At 39.7% G+C, this 22448-nt stretch overlaps 1 protein-coding gene across 1 annotated transcript in view; it reads left to right on the top strand.

The window, feature by feature from the left end:
- Window positions 1–703: 703 nt before the first annotated feature.
- Window positions 704–22448, top strand: part of TTLL10 (tubulin tyrosine ligase like 10) — a 97874-nt gene continuing 76129 nt past the window's right edge. Inside the window, exon 1 of the mRNA XM_073316743.2 lies at window positions 704–870. The gene's annotated coding sequence lies outside the window, so the exon portion shown is untranslated. The remainder of the gene's footprint in view (window positions 871–22448) is intronic.

The following is a 22448-nucleotide window of genomic DNA, read 5'->3' on the forward strand; positions in this document are numbered from 1 at the left end:
TGTCCTTAACGTATTTTGGGCAGGTGGAAGTGGCCTGAGGAAATTAGATATTATAGCTGGGATACACATTTCACTTTAATTAGACTTTTTTTTAAAATGGTCATTAGAAAACGATATGTTAGCTCACAGTTTTTTAGCCTGGATAAAAAAGAATCTTAAATAGTCAATAAATAGACTGAACTTTAGAAACAGAATTTAGCCTGCATTCAAGCTTTTAGGCTTACAAACAAACCTGCCTGTCCTTTTAGACTCCAGGTATAGCTTATCTGATGAAGCCCAAAGATAAAGGCTTAAGTTTCACATGCTTTGTTCTTTTCATAGTCCCTGACTATTGATTAAGGCTCAACCATACAGGTTAACTAACAAGTTAGTTTTTCACGCTAGAGTCACATTCCTCTCCGAAGCTGCAACTACCTGGGTGCAAATTGGAGACTCTGCATTCTCCTTTGGAGGATAATTGATACCTGATTGTTTTAAAGCTGGTGGAACTTTGCCTGACTGTGTACTTCAGAAAAGAGGAGGGGGAAGGTGAGTGGAGGAGGGAGGAGAGAATAAAGGTAATGAAGGTACAATAGCTAAATACTAGTGCTGAAAAAAAGGGAGGGGGGAAGGGATTCATTTAAGTTCCTTGTTTTCCGCTCCTCTTCAGCCATTCTTTCCTTTTTCTCAAGGCCTGAGCATTGGTAATAATGGTGATGATTAACTAAATGAAGTTGGTAACCTGGGCGACCATTAGGGTGGGTTTATATTTCATGGGTACCGAATGGCCAGAGAAAGCGCACTATTGAGGACTCAGAAAACTGAAAGATTTTTGGCGTTTTCTGTGTTTTGATTTTGGCTTTGCATTCTTTGCCTCGATCTTTCGCCACGGTAAGGTTACAGCCACTTTCTTATTCCCTGAGAATCCCCTCCCTTTTCTCTCTCTCTCTCTCTCTCTCTCATTCCCTCCTTCCTTGCAACTCTGCTGCCTTCACTTCAGTCAGAAGGGTCTTTCCTCTGCATGTGGGCCTACCTTCAGGTGGTACCATGTTGGGGTGGATGAGTTGGGGAACAACGATGTATTCCTCTGTGTGTTTCCCTTATGCTAGTTTAATCTGTTTTGAAGTTTTTCATTATATGGCTTGGATTTTTACTGCTTCCACCATAGCAATTTTGTGTTATATTTCCAGGTAGAGTGTTTAATTTTTTGTTAGGACCATATTTGCATTTAGGACACTGTAAGTGAGCTGTATGCTTTGTAGAACAAGAACTTCATCTTGCTTGTTAGGCCTTTGTGGGGCACGAATTGCTTATTTCACTGGCAATGGTGAGAATTGTAGTGGAACATTGGTTCAATATTTTTTTGTCCTTTTCAGGACTGATAACTTTATGTGTGCAGCGGGTATTAAATAAGACTGGCTTAAAATAGAGGTACGTAAAAGTATGGAGTGAGTTCTGTTATCAGTCCAAATAGAAATAACTGTGCAAGCAGTTTTTAAACAGATAGTAAACTGGATACAAATAAATGCTTGTGGAATTTAATGTTATAAAGCTAAAGCAATAGGTTACTCTTGGGTATGAAATAGGGATTCATCTCAGTAATGGGTATATTAAAAATGGTGGCTGCTTTCATTTTCCCTCTCCTACGGGCTGAGTTGGTTAATGGAATCCATAATTCATGTGTATACTGCTCCATGCCTTTTGGGAAGTTCCCCGTCTTTTACTTTGTCATTGCCATGTTGTGGCTTACAGGACACTATAATATGTTGGTCATTTAGTATTACCAATATCACTGAGTGACCTTCTTAGGGAACATTAAGGAGGGCAATATTTCAGTTTATGTAATTCCTGGCAGCTCTTTTAACAAAGAAAAATGATTGTGACTGTTTAATACAAAAAGACCGTAGTGAGTTACAATGATGATGAAGATACGTTTAGTTGTTCAAACAAAATAAAATAGCATGGCCAAAAAAAGTTGCATTTATAGATTTAATTTTAGCCAATAATTACAAAAAAATGAGCCAGTGGCTTATAATAATTGCCACTAAGCTTGCATTAATTAGTAGATAGACCATGTATGATGAGAATGAAGACTTATGTCTTCAAAGAGGTGTGTGATAAATTTCTAGAGCCATCCTCTAATCTCAGCTGCAGCAGCCTAAATCCCATGTAACCCCATTAACTTTATTGGAGTGACTCTGGATTAACAACAGTGCATCTGAGATCAGAATGTGGCCTCCAGGCCTTTAACTGCCAACATAATTTAAAAATGGCCAGATTTTTATAAGCGATGCACACATCTTGCAAAGCCATGCTAATGTTTTCCTTAAATTCAGTATTTATATTTCACTTTTCAAATCTGCTCTTCGCTATGTGGAATATTTTCTGCATGGGGATTACCAGAGTAAGCGAAATTAGAGTAAACAGACACAGTTTTGTGTGGACAAAGACTCAAAAGGCTCTTTCTCTTACCATGTGCGCTACTATTGTCTGCAGTTATGCAAGACCATGCAAGGATTATTTATTTGAATGGATTTGTTGTAAAATGGCTACAGCAAGAGATCTGGGAAGAAATTAGGGTTCCTCTGAAACCATATCATGCCTGTTGTCTCTTATAATGGCAGACTATGCAACAGAAATCAGTTTCCATTGCAGAACACTAATGTGCAGACCGTGAGGGACATAAAGAGAAGGAAATTCACCAGCCATCGTGGGGCTGAATAATCATTAACACCAGCAAGGTGTAAGAAACAGTATGCAGTTAAGAAATAGACACCGTTTTGTAACTGCTTGGGCACACTGGCATTTTCCAGCTTACCCTTGAAACTTCTTTGGAAACTGTTTTTTGTTTGTTTTTTTGAAAGTACTAATGCGTTCTACTGAATATAGCAGTAAGTTAAAGCTCCCTTGTCTGGTTATATTATTGAGCCTATCAGGTGCTGAGTTTCCATTGAAGAGAATGCAGGACAAGGGGGGCCCAAAGGAAGGATTTTTCTTTGTTTTAGTGGGAATAAGAAAGATCACTGAAGCTCTGCTATCTACCTTACCATTGTATGCAGTATGAGTTTACATCTTTTGAAATGACAGAGCTCCAATGTGCTACATTTAACTTTGTTCCCTCACCTTACTACAGACTCAGCTTAGCTCCCATGAACCAATGGGGACAGAATCAGGGCCTATAGTCAAACAAGAGGGAGGTTCCAGAGAAAGATATTTCACACTAAAGGTGATGGAGGCTGTCAGGGAGTATTTGTGGTAACCCCAATCTATATAACTGACTCCTGTTCTTTCAATAGTATTGACACCAAGCACTAGAAAATGTACTGTCATGTACTAGCTATAGTGAGGGAGGGACTGGATGACCTAATAGGACTCTTCCCCTAACTTCTCTGATTGCATGAGTTAATATTTTGGAAATGTACATAGAGTGCTGTAGTGTGCTTCATGGCAAATTCTGTTCCCTCTGGCAGACCTGCGCCCTGGATATTGCACTGACCTGCACCTTGTACGTTTAATGGCTGCCTGAAGTGGGTATAAAATACTACCAAATCAAAATTCTCTCTCTGTTCAGATCAATGGTAGCGTTTTATACTAATTTCATGCCCAATTAGCACCAGTGTGAATGACAACACAAGAAGCTGAGCTATGGAGAATCAGACTCAGAATCTTAAATATATACAGAAGGATATATGAAGTCTAGACATCCACAAATAAAAACAGAGTCCATGTTCTTTCTTTCTTTCTTTACTGTGAGGAAGTATGGAAATCATAGGGGATTTGGCAGTGGGATAAAGAGCCTTTCATCTCTGGCTAACTGGTATGACTCTAGTCTAGATTGGTAGTTAATTAAAATAATTACATTTGATGTCTCTTTGGTGGCCTGTGTGAAATGAGTTGGTGGGTTTAATTTCAGTGCCTAAGGGACAAGTGTGTCCACCCCACCAAACCCATCAGCAATTAGCCTCTTGTTGGCAATTGAAGGAGGGAGGGTAAGATATGAATGGGCATTACATTTAAAATAAGAAGCTAATTGTCTTCCATCTCCTTGAAATGGTGCCTCTGCATCCTGGTTGAGGCATGTTGGCAGGATACACCTGGTATAGAAATAGAGAGCTGTAGTGCTGATGAAAAATGCCATATTGACCACACTGGAGGCCAGATTCTCTGCCGTCACTGTAAAATGCACATAGCTAAAATACCTACAGTAGCTCCTGAAAAAAACCCTTGGACTCCTAAGCAGTGTTAGCTGAAGTGTATTTAATCATAGAATCATAGAATCTCAGATGAGAGGTGGAATTATGCTCAGCAGTTAATTTGAACTCAGATTTTTTCTATCAGGAAATGACGGTCTGAAATACAAAGCCCTCTCTGTTAGGAATTTAGGGCCAATTTCTGATCTTAGTAAAGAAAAGAACAGTGGAAATTTCATTAAATTTTGCCCTTTGGGTTTTACTTTTCTTTGTCTGCAGATCTGGCTAAGGGCAGGGATTTCAACTTTGTGCCAGACAGAGCCTGTGCCCAATTACTAAATGCTGTAGAAACCTTCTATACCTTTTCCCTTACATGTCCACCTTGTGTATATTGTTTGCTTTCAGCTCTAGAAGGCATTTCCTGATTATTTCTTTATTGGACATAATAATATAACAATGAAAAATACTTTATGAGGAATAAACAATTCTTGGCTTAATTTTCAGGGCCCAAACATCTTAGTCAACATACATTAAGTAAAGTATGACCCAGATATGCAAAATACTGTACAGGTATGTAATAATTAGCCACAATTTTCATATGTCATTCATTACTTTTAGAATCACAAAGTACACAGAATCCAGAAAAATGACATAATTGACCAATATATATTGCAACACAATGAGCCAAATTTATATATGATGTAACTTCTTTGAAGTCAATGGACTCAGGAGACTTGGGTTCCTTTCCCAAGTCTTCCCCTGACTGGTTGGGTGACCTTGAGCAAGTCACTTCCCCTGTCTGTGCCTCAGTTTCCCCATCTGTAAAATGGGGATAATGATACTGACCCCCCCTTCATAAAGCACTTTGAGATCAGCTGATAAACAGCACTATATAAGAGCTAAGTATTAATTATTATTCTGAATTTGGGCCATTCTAGTTACGCAATATTTTCAGCTGGTTGTATTAGCTGGAACAGGGTATTTGGAGATCTGAAATATGAAGATTGATAGGTACTGTATCTATTACAGAGGAAAAAGCTGCATACATAGTTGTGTAAGCCATTCACTGGTTCTACAGATACAAATATATCCTGGGAGTGATGTACATGGTGTACCTGAGATCTAGCTATAAACAAGAGAAGTGTATAAACAAATACTCAGTTATTGGATACACACCCATGCAGGATTTTACAGAACATTTATTACAACTCTGAATTTCCACAGTAACTTGCATGTGTTAAATTTTTCCATATCTTTCAGATGGTGACACAGAAAAATCTTTTGAATTCCTAGTCTGATCCCCACTCTTATTGACACTGCAGTAAATAAGGAGTAAAGCCATTAAAGTCAACAGGCCAGATACTGAATGGGTGTATAATGGCATAGCTATGTTGATTTCAATGGTGCTACATTGATTTACATCTGCTCAGGATCTGACCCAGCAATGTTACACTGGTGGAAACCAGTGTTAGTGAGATTAGAATCAGGTCTTTTCCTCTTTTGGCCAAAACATTCCTCATTCTGGGACATCCCCCATCTCAAATGAGCAGATGATGTTTGGGAAATGGTAAAATACTGGCAGATCAGTATTTGGGGCCTGTAATCTCTCAAACAGAGATGTGTCTCGATGAAGCTCAGGGACGTAGACCTCCAGTCACTCTCTTCACAATACAAGAATCGGAGTTAGTGCCAATGAAATTCAAACGGAAGAAAATGTTCATATGCACGTTACAGGTTTGACATGCCCTCTGCTAGCTAGCAGCTGTGGCTCATTTGCAAGTGTTCAAAGGTTTCAGCAGTAGGGATCTTTGCCTATGAAAAAGAACCATTGTGTAACAGATGAGTGGTCACCGACCAGAATATACTATAGTCTATTGTTTGATTAGTTAAAGCGGTCTTGGATCTCTCTCTAGCATTGTTTTGCTGTCGCAGCCTCAACAGTTACATTAGTTATCTTTCTGCTAGGCCACGATGCCACCATTTAGATGTTTTTTGTCCTAAAGTGCAGTGTTCCCTACAGAGAGAATGGGATTTTAAACAAGGTAGTAGGGCCTGGTGAATTGACAAACTTGCTGGTCCCAGCCCTACACTATCTAAAAGAAAGTGTGGTTGACTTGGATTCCCCCTACTGTATCTTTGAAATGGCACGAGAAGGAGCTTAGTGAGTCCTTTGGCTATACCCCTGTGTCTCTAGTTCCGTGGAGGTTCACATGAACTTGTGATTTAAGACAGCCCGTTCAAATGTGCATGTACAGCGTTGGTGCACCTTGGGTTGTTGTGTCACTGATTAAGTGATTCAAACTAGCTAGTGCAATGTTATGGCTGAAATGTACATGAATGAAAAGCAGGAGGCTGGTCTCAGCTACAGTGATCATCATGAAAAAGATCTCGACACTTGCCAACAGTTGTTATACCCCAGTTATTTCCTACCCTAAATTTAAGGGAAAACTGGTCTCTCAGATACCATTGTTTGAAAACTGTTGGCAAATCTCGACTAATGGTGGGTGATCTGTGTCATGTACCAGCTCTCATTAACTGCAGTGGGGGCTGTGAAGTGTATCTAAGGGCAGGAGGTGGCCCAGGAAACCCCCAAGTTACAGTCCCCACATCAGCTGTATATTGATCACATTGCACACATGCTATTCAGTATATTTAGGGTCAAATCTTCGTGTGCACAAAGCCCAAACTAATGGGTTTTTAGTGACTAACCTATATCAAGGCAGACATGGCTGCATTTTGCAGCTGTTACATCAGTCTGCAGCCTAGAGTGGAAGATGGGGCCCACTACACTTTTTTACATGGTCTGTGGAGATTTTGGTGCTTAGTTTTAGATAGATTGTAGACTCAATGGCCTATCTTCCGTCTATAAGAATTTCTGAGATTCATCCCCGTATGTGGGTATCCAGGGATCAAGTCCTGCCCATAATCTCCACGCTTCTGTCTAAAGTGTCACTACACAGCCCAGCCCCTTGTGGGACTTGTCTGTGGACTGCTTCTTGGTCCGTGTAACTGTGGCAGTTGAGCTGCATTTGGGCCTTTTATGTCAATGCAAAAAAGGGACACAATTTATCATCAAAGAATTAAAGATAATACTGTCTACAGCAATATACAATAGTGAAGTCAAGAAAGTGGCACCAGTTAATTTGGCCCATTATGTCTGACTTATTTAATTTTGATCAGCACTTCCTTTTCACATAGAGCATCTTCCGAATACTGCAAACAATATCAGTCACTGATCAGGATAAAATTGACACTTAGTTGATGCTGTAGCGTGGCCAAAGGCCCCACACGCACCATCTCATGTAAAAAAATTTTTAAAATCTCTTGGCATTTAAGCATTGGGACATTCCTGACTTAGTATTATGTAGACACATAGACCTGATACAATCAATGGAAGGCTCATTTTCAATGCATCTATTCTATTCAGTCACACTGGAATCTTTGCAATATCCCAGGAAAATGCTCAAACCCTACAGAGTCGTAACAACCAAGGAAATAAAGGAGAAAAATTGTGAAGTATTTCAGGTTCTAACTCAAAACCACAAACCTGAAGAAGTTCAATCTTCATGGTGCCACATTACCATTAACTTGCTCTGCTGGGCCTCGGTCAGCACATGGATGGGTGAAATCATCCACAGTTCTCAGATCCTTGCAAGACATGGTGTGTTGTAGGCAAAACAGGGTGAAATATCCAAAATCGTAGCTCTACATTATCTTGTTCTGGCAGTTTATTTAAAATAGTTCCTTTTGATTTCAAGTACAATAAACTGATGTTTACGGTCCAATTATAACAATATTCCCTGTAATTATTTTAACTGTGGTCTTTCTAGCAAATAATTTTTTTAATATTATTACATGGGTAATAGTTCTAGATGCCATGTTTCAAAACACTGTTCAATATACTCTGGGGTTTTTATTATTTCTAAGCCCGCCATGAAAGTGACACTTTATTTCAGATGCAACTATCACACTTAAACCGTAGGCTATTTTAGAGAGAGAGCAGCTATTGCCTAACACACCCTTCAGTTGTCTTTTTAATTCCATGAATTATTAATGTAAAAAAATGAAACCTCCATTTGTAGAGGCTAAATGGAACATGTCTATCTGTCAGCTGCTTTTGCTATGCGTTATCTTTTTCGACAGTCACCTAATAGCTCGGATGAGATGGGGTGCAGCATGTTCTAATAAAAAAGGGAGAAGTTCCTCTTGACTAGTTAACCATTTGCTGAGTGCCAGCACAAAAACGGTGAAAAGAAAACCCAGCTTGCTTTATATCCAAATGAGGATGGAGGGACGTGCTACACAATTCCAGGCTTTAAAAGCTGCTGGGGAACAGGCACAGAAGTGCTATTTTTTAACGTCACTTGTAGGGATCAGTATTTAGCAACTGAAATTTTTCCTAATTGAAAATCTTTGTGAATCTTTGCATTTGAATAAAAGGGTCTATTAATCTACCTGCAATATAATGTAACCTACGTACAGAACAGGTTAACTTACATACAGAATAGGTTAGCTTACACGCAACACTGTGTATGGGCATCTTTTTTTTTTTTTTCTTGTCTCCCCATCTTCTGTGGTTTGAGAGTTTAACTGAGATTAGTTGCAAATTTTTTTTTATTTTTGTGCCATGATTCCCCTTTGATGTGTCACTTTTGACTTTAGCTCAATCATTTATATTCAAAAAGGACATTGCTGTTGGGAGAGGTATGGTGGCTCGCTTTCTCCTTGTCAGGCTTTTGAATTTGGTACGTAAGCAGATCCTTTCGGGGTTTTGTTGTTGCTGTTGTAAATTAAACATGTGGATCTTGCATTCACGAATTCACTAACTTTCTGCTGATTTGAAATCAGTTGGAAACAAATACAGTTTCTTTTCCCTCCTCCCCCAGCTGCAGATTTGACATCCCTGAATGCTTCCTGAGTTAATCCTGGAGGCCATTTTACTGCTTCCGACACAGTCACCGATCAAAATGGTGGGGGCTTGGCAAAGGTCTTAGCAACAGAGCAGGCAACGTGAAAAACAAAAACAAAACCAAAAAACCCTACCACAGCCAGTAGGCTCTGGCAGCATTATCTGTCAGCAGTGTCTGGCAAATAGGGATTTCCAGCTGGTTTCAGAATGCAATGGAAGGCATGTTTGTAATTTTACAGGCCTTTACTTTTCAAGAGTGTTAGGTGTCAATGTTTAGCCTCTTTGTGCTAAACAAATTAGAACAAATTGCACTAATTTGTTTAGCTGCTATACAGGTTTTTAAATATTCCAGGTGACCCTGTGTTTTCTGTCTCTCTCTCTCTCTGTCTTTTTAACCTGGTAATACAACACTAAAAATTCACATTTACAGAATCTTATGATGTTATAGTTGGAGATGTGGAGGGAGAAATAGAATGCTGACAACTTCAGAATTCTAATCTAATTCCTTGGTATTAAGAATTCCTCTATGATAAATTTGCACTCAAAGTTCTTCTCTTTGAAATTAAAAGAAAAAATAAACCTGGTTTAAAAGATGACTCAAGAAATCAGCAAATATCAGTTGCCTAATACAAGCACAGGTAAAGTTCATATGTAATTGCATGGACATACTTAAAGAGAAGTTGGATCTGTCAGTAGTTTACCTCTTGGAGTTGGGCCTTAGTGTACATTTAACCATGGCTTGAGATCCAATTGCTTACAGGGTTTAGCACTTTGCCTTGTTGCTATTAACTTACGGCAGCAGTTAGGGGGCATTACATAGGCTGTGATGCTTGGCTGGGCTTAATTTACTATCTTGTTATCTCCATCAGTTCCAAAGACTTGTTGCATTAGGAGCTGTCGGATTAGATATATCTGACATGATCTATCAGTATGAGGGAACAGTAAGGTTTAGGGTACAGGGAAAGCCCTGGTCCAAAATGATCAGAAACCGAAGTAGGTATATTTTTTTCTGCTAAATTATAAGAAAGTTGTAATTTAGTCTCTTCTCCCAAATAATTATCACAAAAGGTTGACAATTATACGGTGGAATTCTCCCTCTCTTTCTCTCTTTTTCTCTCTCTCTCTATTATTTTTTTCTTCTCCAAGGCTTTCTGGCTGGTGGTTTATCTGCTGCTTGTAGACTGCGATCCTGGGATGCCATTACCATCTTACTGGGCAGCATTGGATGTTTTCTGTGTTTCTAATACTGCCTGGTAATGATGATTATGGTGTCTCGCACACAACGTGGAAAAGTTCAACAGCGAATTTGGAACCAGAGGTTAGTGGCCAATATGGAAACTAATACAAAGAAAAATGGTGCTTGACTGAAGATAATTTTGAAGAACTCCCAAGCATGAGTAACCCTAGAATAAAATGCTTTGGGTGACTAGATTAGAAGCTAAAAATGAATGTAAGAAAACACTTTTTTTTAGATTACACTTTGAAGATATGATTTAAATGAACATATAAATATAAAACCCTGGATACTATATACAGATGAACACACTTTTAAGAGAACAATGATATAATAAATAGTTCCAAACAAAAATGTGAAGTTTTGTAGCTGTGAGAATGCTTATTTAATCTTTTCTGTCTATTTTTAAACTTCCAGACAGTGTTTTGTAACTTTACAGAAAATATAATAAGAACAAGTAAATAAGGATTTATTAGCAATAACATTTTGGATCCCTACTTTCAAACTTTGCTTCATAATCAAAATGATTTTTTTTCCAGCTAGTAAAAACTGATTTAAGAATTCTGACCAGTCATCTTGTTATGAAGTGTCAACTTAAGCACCCTTAACTTTTTGAATTTTGCTTTTTGTAGTTTGCTCTGTACCTTCTCGCCACAACAAATTTCATAGATGGTACCTTGCTTCCTTTCTACATTAGTATGTTATAACAGTGGACATTGTCCAAGAAGGTGTTTTTATTAGCAGTGAGCCAGAACCAAAATCTTGTATCTGGATCAAAACTCTACCTCTAAGGTCCATCTACAATGTTTAAAAAACACTCAAACATTTAAAAACAATTTTCTCTAAATATTTCTTCATTATTTGGGAGATGTTTGCAATATAATACATTGGAAGGAGGAAAACATGAAGGGGCCTGATCTCATTTACCCTAAAACTCTTTTGCAGCAATGTGGCAGCATAGAGTAGCTTTAAAGTGGGAATTAATTACACAGCATTACACCTGCTTTAAACCCCCTTTCGCACTGCTAGACCAGTGTAAAGGGGTTTTAATGGAAACAAGAACCTGCCCCAGAGAAGTTCTCAGATGCCTTTTGTGTCTTTTGACCGAGAACTGAAACAATGCAGGAAGTTTGTTCCTTCCTTCAGTTATCAGTTATTAAAGGCACCGTAAATAATGATTTACAAGGATATCCTTGAGATGGTATAAGTCTGTTAAATATTTTTATCTTACACATGGCATTATGGACAGGTGTTTCAGCACTCCTGGCAGGTGTTAAGCATGACAGAAAGCAGCAACAACAACAACAAAAAACCATAAGGGTCTCTCACACACATGCTGTGTGCTGTTCATTTGAACTATTTGAATTGAAATGTTTGGTTATTTCCAGGAAGTTATTCTTAGGTGACACTGTCTAGATTTCATGCAATGCACAATGGGTGGCAGGTACCCTGCTGGACAGTCAAACATCTGTCACAAGCTTTGTGTTGAAATTAATATTATTATTTATATTACAGTAGTGCCTAGAGACCCCACCTGAGATCAGAGCCCTGTTGTGTTGGACATTGTACAGAGACATAGTGAGACAGTCCCTGCCCAAAGAGCTTGCAGTCTAAAGAGACAAGACAGACAAAGAACAGGAGGAGAAACAGAGGGAAATGACTCATCCAAGGTCACAGAACAGGTTAGTGGAAGAGCCAGGAATAGTATCTAGATTTTTTGAGTAACAGTCCAGTATCCTGTCTGCTAGCCCAGTGGTTTTCAACCTGTGGTCTGCGGATCCCTGGGCGTCCGCAGACTATGTCTAAGATTTCCAAAGGGTTCTGCACCTCCATTTGAATATTTGTAGGGGTCCGCAAATGAAAAAAGATTGAGAACCACTGCGCCAGCCCATTAAGAACTACATGAAGCTCTGGCCACTGATCAGCAAATGCATGATATGGAGTAACTGTGGACTATAGTACAATCCACCTTGCATGTGTTACACAATGTATGCTAATCTTTTATTATAAGGTGAATAAATACATGGTCAGTAGGAGAGATACAATCATCTTTGGCATTACTTAGCAGTATGTTAACTATGCTGGTGAGTCTATTGTCTCTGTTACCCTTGTTTAAGGCCCAAATTTACCCTCATCCCATGATCTTAAATTTAGTCTTGTAAACTATTTACATCAGAAATGCCAGCTCAGAAGTTATAGAAAATGTTAAGCTAGCCCTCATTCTTTGAAGCTCCTTCTGTACTAGTTTCTTCGGTATGTCTTTCTACCAGCTGGGAAGGTTGAAAACTAGGACTGTTTATTGACCTTCAGAGGATGGGGAAAATGTAACAAAAGGTGCAGTTATTGCTTTTACATCACCACAAAGTAGCACAAAGAAACTGTCACGTGTTTCTATTTTAGACTATTATTATACCAACTTTTTATTTTTAGGTCATCTCTTTGGATAAATATTTTTGTTTCCAAAAATCCAGATTTTTTTCCTGCTGTCAATTATTGCCAGAAGAATTTTTCTTCAACTCATCAGCTATACAGTAAGCCATTAAAATGGTTGCTTATTTATTTAGGGCAATGTTTATTGAGCCATTTCCATTAGTTTTGATGAGAAGTGAGTTTTCTGAAGAATATGGGAACATTAATGGATTCTCCATTCCTCCGATTGCTGGACAGACTATGGTCCTCTGTGGACATCTTACTAGACAGTGCTGGATTTTTTGGATCTACTCTAACACTGTCTGGTAACGATGTTTAAAGGGTGAACCAAACTACTACGTTCATCAGAAGAAATGCTTCAGAAACAAGAGCTTGCACCATGATTTAGGCGAAAGTGGAACCTTTGGACAAGCGGGGTAAGACATTAGCATTGGTATTAGACTCTGGAAGGTTACAAGTCTTTGAAGATTCAGTAAAAGCCTAGTGAATGTCAACAATAGACACAACATTTCTAATTTCTGATTTGAAATAAATATTTCAAATGCTTTGTAGGAAATTATTCCATGCAACAAATTAGAGAAGTTTGTAAAAGAACAAAATTAACCTTCACATTGGTGTTTAGTGTAATAACCCAATGCTTAGAATTAAGGCTTCAGTCACAGAATGAAGAAAAATGCAATTGTCTCCCACCAGAGACACTATAATGCATTCACAGCTCACAAAAGTGGCAAGACCAGTCACAGGGTGGGTAAGGGCGGGATGCTGCTTGTAAAAGTCTATCTACCCACAGTTATAGTTCAATTTATCTCCGTGGCTGAATCTGCCCTGGAATCCCCTTTGTTGCCACCTGCCCCTGTTAGAGGCCAGAAAAACTTCTGTTGCAGGTGGGTTAATTCCTCCTATCACTCCATTTAGAAATGAGCCAGTTTAATCTAACTGCAGAACAATGATTAAACTCTTACATCCACTGTACACAACAAAGTAGAATATAAGGAGCCGCTCCCTCCCAGAAACTCATTTTAATTGTGTAGTGACTCGAACAGAAATATGTTATTGCATTCAACTCAGGGACAGATGATGTTTCTGATTAGAAGCGGATTCTGGTTTTGTTTAACAAAGGGAACGACCGTTTTGAAAGCTGGCTACCATGCTGCTTTATGAGAAAATCACTTGGGGTTGGAGGGGAGGGCGGGGATGGAGGAGAATACTTCCCCTGCTGTAGGATTGTACAGTCTGAAGGATGACTCATGACACCCCACCTGAGCTGTGTCCTTGCTCACATCTGAAATGGGAGTGGCCCCTCTTTCACTCTCTCTCATGCCTGAGGGATTTGTTTGCTAGCCTAAGCTATGAATAGATTCTGCCCCACCCAGGTGTAGCTGGAGAATGTCTGCTCAAGTTTGAGCACTGGTAGATCACTCCTGGGAACGTGCATAGCAGCTAAGGACCCTTGTGTCAGAATTCAGACCTCATTAGGTATGTCTACACAGCATTTTGGAGTGAGTGGGCCTTTTCCAGGGGTGATAGATTTCCACTCCATACGGCTAAATGCAGTGCCTTTCCACGGCATGCATCCGATGAAGTGAGCTGTAGCTCACAAAAGCTCATGCTCAAATAAATTGGTTAGTCTCTAAGGTGCCACAAGTACTCCTTTTCTTTTTGCAAATACAGACTAACAGGGCTGTTACTCTGAAACCTTCCAGGGGTGAGTTCATTTGCATTTTCCAGCTATTGTTGCCTGCAAGATATTGCTTTTGCTGAAAAGGAAAATAAAATGATTGGAGGTCTTCTCTGTGTGCATCACTATAGCAATAAAAAGGCTTTGAAAAACTCACTAGCCAGTGTAATTGGACAGTCAGGGTGATTCAAAGAATCACCATAGCACCATGAAAATCCACTCCCCTTTCCCAGTGCAGGCCCATTGGCTTCAGGGGGAGATGCACGGCTGTAAACATGGTCCAGAAGGTGAAAATATTGCTGAATACACTCTGGCCCTGATCCTGGAAACTCTTGCACACTTAGAACACTGAACTAAATGGACCCACTTGCATATTTAAAGCTAAGGATGAGTTTAAGGCATGTGCTTTCAGGACTGGACAACTCGCCTCAGACAGGGGTATGCACAACTCTCACCGACTGCAATGGAATCTGCACACATGTAGCTCGAGGGAAAACTTTGGCCCTTCATCTTTATCTGCCACAGTTCTCAGTCCCTGTCTGTCTCCCTGGTTTTATTTTCTCCTTTAATCCTTGTAATGGCAGTCCATACTTTATACACTTGTGCGCACAGCTCGGAGAGAATGGAGATCATCAATGAATTACGAAGATTTATATTTCAGAATTCCGTGTCACCAAATAGAAGCACTGAGGTTATCGGCCAGATCCTCAGCTAGTGTAAGTCAGAAAGCACCACTGAAGTCTGTGGAACTATGCCAATTTACCACAGCTGAGGATCTGGCCCTATATATTAAAATTCACCAATCCCCAGCATTTAGAGTTCCAGCTAACTCCAGTGTCCACTGGAGCTGCATGCATACACTGAGAATAGACTCCTTAGTTCACCGCAGAAACTCAAGACCTGGCACTTTCATTTTTAGTGCTTCAATAAACTGGGGAAAATAATTGAAGCAGATGTTCTGCCTGAGTCTCTTCTTACACTGAAATTAATAGTTACACTGGTGTCAAATTGGTGTAATGGAGTGGGAAATTGGGCCCACTAAAGACAGAAAGAGACCTTATAACTCAGCACATGAAGTTTAGAGACGTGGCTGAATCAAAATCCCAGGTCTGCATAAACTGGGAACTTTGCTTTGGTTTGGCCCGTCACAATGATGGAAATTTTGCCAATGGATGTTACCATCCCTAAACGTTGTTGCTCTTCAGTCTGAATGTGAACTTTGTGTCTTAGGCCTACCTCTGTAATAGGGGAGAGAGTTTGGGAATAAGAAATTCTTATTTGAGGAGGCTTCCAGTCGCAGCTCTGCTCTATCATTCACCAAAAGGATGGAATTAACCCAGTATAGAGAGCCAGCCATGAGGCTTACATCCCTTCCCATCCAAAATAGGTTTGGCACATGCCAAAAACTCCATGCCAAAAACAACTGTTATGGAACACAGGAACAATGGAAAGTTTTTGTTTAAACTTTCTGTTGCTTTTTAAAACATTAGCATGTGTGGCAATGTGCATTCATATTATTATCTGCGTAGCTTGAAAGCAGCCGATTATGCCTGCTTTAAGCACACCGGGTTTAGTCTAGCTGAGGTCTCTTTGTGCTAGAATGAATACAGTTTGTGCGCTGTTTGGTGAAAGGGGTTTCCTTTGCAGGTGTATCGCTCTCAGTAAAAAAAAAAATTAAGATGAAGGGGTGGAGGGAGGGAGAAAGTATCTGTCGGTGATTAGTGATGGTGTTACTTATTAACCCGTTTGAAAGTGATTCAGGAAATGGTGTGAAATGCGAGTGACTCTGCAAATGGGCTTTTAACTAGCATTTAAACAAGATGAACTGTAGAGCAAAGCCACTTTCAATATATCCTCTCTTTTGAAAACACACTCTGAAGGGTGCTGAGCTTGGATTGATGGGACAGTCAATCAAAATGGAGAGAACTGTAATCAGGCACCCACTGGAGGTGCCAGAGATGTGACATTTAAAAGAATGTATTTCTGCATATGGCTCAGGTCAATTCCTCAAACAGATGATTCATACCTAGGAATGGTTTCAGAGTAGCAGCCGTGTTAGTCTGTATTCGCAAAAAGAAAAGGAGGACTTGTGGCACTTTAGAGACTAACCAATTTATTTATTTAGAGACTAAATTGGTTAGTCTCTAAGGTGCCACAAGTCCTCCTTTTCTTTATACCTAGGAAAGTGGCCAATCATTCTTCTCCTAGGGAGGCTAGTTGAATTTAGACTGATTTACTGTGAAAGGTATGGAGAGCCTAAAAAAATCCCTCTCCCCCAAATGGTCTGGGTGTGATTATTTTCTTGCTTACACCAGTGTATTTCCTTGAGCATTACTGATTTATAATGGTGTGAAAGCTATCTATGCCTCTTGTCCACACTAGGCTTTTCTTCTGAAAAGATTCCCACCATTACTAGCACTGACAGGAGCGCTAGACTAGACTAGATAATGGCGATCAATGGGGTTGCCGCCACCATGTTGTGAGAAGAATTATATCATTCAGGCCCAGACCCTCTGTTGAAATCAACTGGAGTTAGGAGTCTAAATACCTCTGAGGATCTGGGCCTCAGTACTCCACAGTAGCACTCTGACTGTAGTTACTGGCAGTAAACCTGCACAAGAGTCAGCCATACTGGGAAATTTCCCAACCAAATGGTTGCTGTGGACACAGCTATTGTCTTGAGATGAGTTCAGGTCCTTTACATTGCCTTGGGAGTGGTGAAGCCCACATACCAGTAACCTGGAAGCAGTTGGCTTTTTTTTTTTTTTTAAATGCTCTTTATCAGCAAACAAATCAAAGTTAAATATTTACAAGATAATTAGAAACCTACCTGTGGGGCCCTCAGCCCCTCCTCCCTTTGCCTGTATAGTCGTGAATTCTGAAACAACCCCGCTAATGTTGATTGCATTTCCTCTAGCCTGAGTGCCTGCTGATTGATGTCTTACCAGACAAAGTTAGATCTAGCTATTTTCGTCTAATACTGTCTGGTAATGCCGTCCATCGCATTGGCTAAATCTTCGCCTTGACAGAAATACAGAGAAAAATTTTGGTCATGGTTATTTCAGTACAGCCAGCAAAGTCTGAGCTCTGGGCCTTTGCACTGGAGTATGGGTGTGTTTTAAAAGCCCAATCAAGTGTATAGGTTCAACGTCTGCCTTTATTATACGTAGGCCTGTGCTGTGTAAAGCCTGCAGAGATATAAAAAGGCAATAAGGAAAAAGTACAAGTGAGTATGAGCTTGCATGTCCCTATCACATAGGTATGAAAAGGTTATTTTTGTTGATTGGATGTTCATCTGCATTAATCCACAAGGCACTTCACTGCATCAAAGAGAAGACTGAGATTGTAGTTGCTACCTGCAGCTAATGTAATGCTACAAATGTGCACCACTGCTTGGAAAAATGGGCACAATAGACTGTAATTTTTTATTTTAAATTAGGATGAAAATAATCAGTGCAACAATTTGATTAAAGAATGTGAAACAAAGGAAGAAAATAACTCATGCTGAAAAAATGTTGGCCAAAGAGACCATTCAGGCCGTATTCTCAGCTAGTGTAAATCAGCATCGCATCATTGACTTCAATGGAACTATGCCTGTTTACACGAGCTCAGGATCTGTCCTGAATTTGTATTGGCCTTTTGGTAAAAAGCAAGGTTGGAAACTAAAAGAGTCTCCTAAGACAGGTACAGCACGGAAGGCTGTCCTCTCTGACCTTAACATTTTTCTTCCTCTGAAGGACAGACCTGGTTAGACATTTAACAAAAAGAACTCTATTGAGGGCTTTTAAAAACAAGGGAAGCTGTGTTTCCATTTCATTGCCCTGCCTGGTCAAACAAAAATCACTTCTCTGAGTGAACTTGGGCCATTTTGTCATCCGAGATTTTTCATGGTTTCATGTAGCTGCCGTTATTTGGAAATTATTTGTTAAATCAGCAAAAAAACTTCAAGAGGCCAATGGATTTTGTTACTGCATTGTAACTTTAAAGAAGGAGGTATTTTATTTTTAAACTCAGCTAGAAAGGTGGTTCAAAAGAACTGCAATTTTTCTTTTTTAAACAAGGGATGGTCTTTGCAGCCTGCAGCTTAGCAAGTCGTATTGCTTTAAAAATCAACAGGGGGATTGTGGAATCTGAAGTCTCATAAAAGACTAGTGGCACTGGTTAGAAAAGCATAGTTAGTTTCGCTATATGGTTCCTCGTGCAGCTCTTCTGAAGCAGACTTCTGACACCGAGCTAATCGAATACATAGCACCTGTCCACTCATCTCTGATAACAAATAGGCCAGTTGTGACAAGTTGCGTGGTACTTTTCTGATGCAACAATGAACTGCAGGCACAAAACTTGGCAGGCACCAACATATTTAGGTGCACAACTATCGTGATTTGTGCCAGCAATTTATTTTCAAGTGTATTTTAGGGATGCCAACTGAGAAAAACAACCTTAGGACTAGACTGAGATAATCAAACTCTGTTTCACATGTGACCACAGAAATACTTAAGCTGGGTCCCTATCTGTAAATGAAAAAAGAGAGTGCATCTACCCACTCTGCCACAAAGCCCACTAGCAGTTATTATTGCTAACTGTTAAGGATAGGCACATAGTAATTGCCATACAAAGAAAGGCAATCTTATATGGTATCCTGTCTACAAGAGCCAATGCCAGATTATTAACTCCCAAAAACAATATTCCTAATTGTGCAATATTATTCAGTGGGCAGGTACAAGGAGGAATTTCTTCCTGACCACAGCAGTGGATCATCTTACCCCCTGAAGTATGAGAACTCTCAATTTTTATATTAATGCAAACTTGCTAAATTGTCATGAAAATTTGCCAGGTACAAAATCCATCTAGCCCACAATTGCCATGGTAGTGACAATGATAGTGAAAAAAAAAAGATATTTTATTTCTCCTTAAAAAATGACTCATTCTGTGTAAGTAGAATTTGCACAGATGATTTTGTGTAATTGCTAATACTATTCTTCTGCATATTCTAATCCTTTTTTAAAAATCTTAATAAACTGTTTCTCTCAGTAATATCCCACCAAAAGACTAATTATATGTTGCATAGACTGTTATTTATCTATTTTGAATGTGCTACCTTTGAACTTCAAGTGAACTCTTGTCTCTGCCCTCTATATACCCTGTCTGACCATTCAACCATCCAGCACTTATCCATTGGATTTCACTCACGCCAAACCTTCTTTTAATAGGATCCATTCTGTTTCTTTTTCCCTCCGGTCCTGATCTAGCCTCTCAACATGGTACTCAAGCTTCTTTGAAGTAGAAAATATTCCTTGAATTGAAGCAAATTTGCCATTTCACTGACACAGCTCTTTGCTAATTACCTGTAAGAAATGAACTTGTCTTTCAGCAAAATGTGTTCTTGGGTAAATTACTGGTGAAAATCTTGGTTTGGTATCTTGACCAGCCAGTTTAAAGGGTGGGTGCGCAAGAGAAGTACCCTAAGGATTGCGATAAAAGAAGAAAAGGAGAGGGAAGGTTTGCAGTAGTAAAGCTTAGCTCACCCACTCCGTTACCATTAATTACCCTATTTGCTATGATGGGTTAAGTAGTCTAACTGCCAATATTTAGTAACTGTTTTATCACCAAAAGCCACATGCTTGGAATAAATGTGTTCTCACAAAGATTGTTTTTCCTGATTCTACCAAGAAAAAATGATTGCATTGGCTGCTATTGTACATGTGCATATTTATTATGTATTTGCATTATTGACCTTGCTGTAATGCTGCCTTTTAATGTGGATCCTTATTTCAAAACCTTTCATTGCATATGTAATAAAAAAAAGCAATTGACTCTCCAGCCAGTTCTGAATTGTATTTATTTTTAAGCCACGTGGATTTTATGCACGACTAAAAGGAAACTTTCTCAAGAAATCTGTGTTCCACTGATATGTAAATTCACTCTGATGAATCCAGGCCAAAGGTGCTGATAGCTCTGTGGCTTTTCATGAACTATGACTTGCTGCATCAGGAGGTTCAACAAGTTGAACAGATTCATAGAGTTTAAGGCCAAAGGAGACCATTAGATCATCTACTCTGACCTCCTCTATAAAACAGACCCGTAACATTTCACCCAGTTTTCTCTCTATCGAGCCCAATAACTTGTGTTTGACTAAAGCATATCTTCCAGAAAGGCTGCCAGTTACTCATTTATGAAAACAAGGCTGAATCCTGGTCCCAGTAGAGATGATATTGAAAATGACATTTCCTTGTCTACACTGAGCATAAAATTGTGGTCTGCATTGTGTTACCGGATTCAATTCTGTAGCGAAAACAGTGCCCATGAGGCCAGATCCAAAGCTGGCTGAAGTCAAGGGAGTATTTAATTTTCTTCAGTTGGCTTTGGATCAGTTCGCTGGTGCTAAACATCTCCATAAAGGACATTAATATCTGAGGTTCCAAAACCAAACTGATGTTTAACAACACCGCTTTGAGGGGGGAGAAAATCTGGAACTCTTAGCTGACTCCTTCAATTGGCAAAACTCCCTGTGAAGCCAGTATTTGTGACTTTAAAGTTAGCTTGGAATGAGGAAGGACGGCAGGATTTGATCCACAGCTCCCCAATAGCAGTGAGTTTTAAGGATGCCTTAGTGGCCGACCGTAGCTGGGACAGGGCTTTACGTGGCACAGAGCCAAGGGGTCGGAAACATTTGGGATTCAGAGGACCGTTCCTCTGCTTCGTTGAATCTTCCAGCACTGAGTCACACATAATCCAGCTTCCTTCCCAGAAGCTGCTGTTCCAACCCACAGAATTTACAAGCTCAGCCTTTTGCTCCTGATTCCTTCATGCTCCCTGTCTTTTGACAGCTACATGACTGGACACATACAAGTCCTCCAGGAATCCTCCTCTCCCAACTGCAGCCATCACCTCACCCAATCAGCAGGCTCAACTGAGTACAACCACTTCATGCTTAGGTGGGATTAAGGTACTGTGCAGAATGCAGGCTCATGACGTAGGATGAGCACTTCTCCACTGATGACTGAGACAGACATTATTGCCCCAAGGAGTGATGGACTATATAGAAATTAATAGTGGTGTAATATAGAAAGGCAACTGAGTAAATCATGTCATTCAGGATTTAAAGAAATGGGACTGATTGAAAATTCCAGGTGATCCAACAGATCCTATCACAGACAAATAATGCTGTAATTTGATGCTCACTTGTGTGTATCTCAGCTTTATGATTGGTCCAAATAAGATGTCCCATTTGGAAAGCTTTTTAAGAGAAGCTTTCATTGAAACAAATGTAACTTTGGTTATATCTGCACTATGAAAAGCTACCAACTTGCATGAGCCAATTACAACACAGTAGCATCTGCCAGGGTTAAAACATAGTTTTATATTATAGATGGGTCAGACCTCTGTTTTAATTGTGTTCCCAATCAGAGCTTAAGAGTGGACTTTTCCAGGCCGTGAGCTTAAAGTAATAGTTCTGTCTTGAAGGGTTCATGGGGCTGAACTGTGCACCAATGCTAATTAGCTGCTTCTGTATTTTAACTGGCTTCTACAAGAAGACAAAAAGAATGAGGAGTACTTGTGGCACCTTAGAGACGAACAAATTTATTTGAGCATAAGCTTTCGTGGGCTAAAGCCCACTTCATCAGATGCTTTAGCTCACGAAAGCTTATGCTCAAATAAATGTGTTAGTCTCTAAGGTGCCACAAGTACTCTTCATTCTTTTTGCTGATACAGACTAACATGGCTACTACTCTGAAACCTGCATGAAGACAGATTTTCAGAGTGTAGACAGCACCAAGATACAAAGAAACAACAACCTGGTCTTGACAAGCACAAGCAGAGAGAGAGAGAGAGATGTTCGTTTATGCAGCTTTACCTGTTTAAAATCAAGTCTGTAGCGACATCAAAGTAATGTCACTTTGACTTGTAAACACCTGGAGGACTAACTTGTGTGTCACTGGCAATCTGTGCCCCATCCATTTTCACCTGGATTCATCAAATTCACATGACAGAGAAGGGTAGGACTGATGGGGGTGAGGTGTGGAGGGG

Source organism: Lepidochelys kempii, chromosome 18 (genome assembly GCF_965140285.1).
Source record: "Lepidochelys kempii isolate rLepKem1 chromosome 18, rLepKem1.hap1, whole genome shotgun sequence".
Lineage (NCBI taxonomy): Eukaryota > Metazoa > Chordata > Testudines > Cheloniidae > Lepidochelys > Lepidochelys kempii.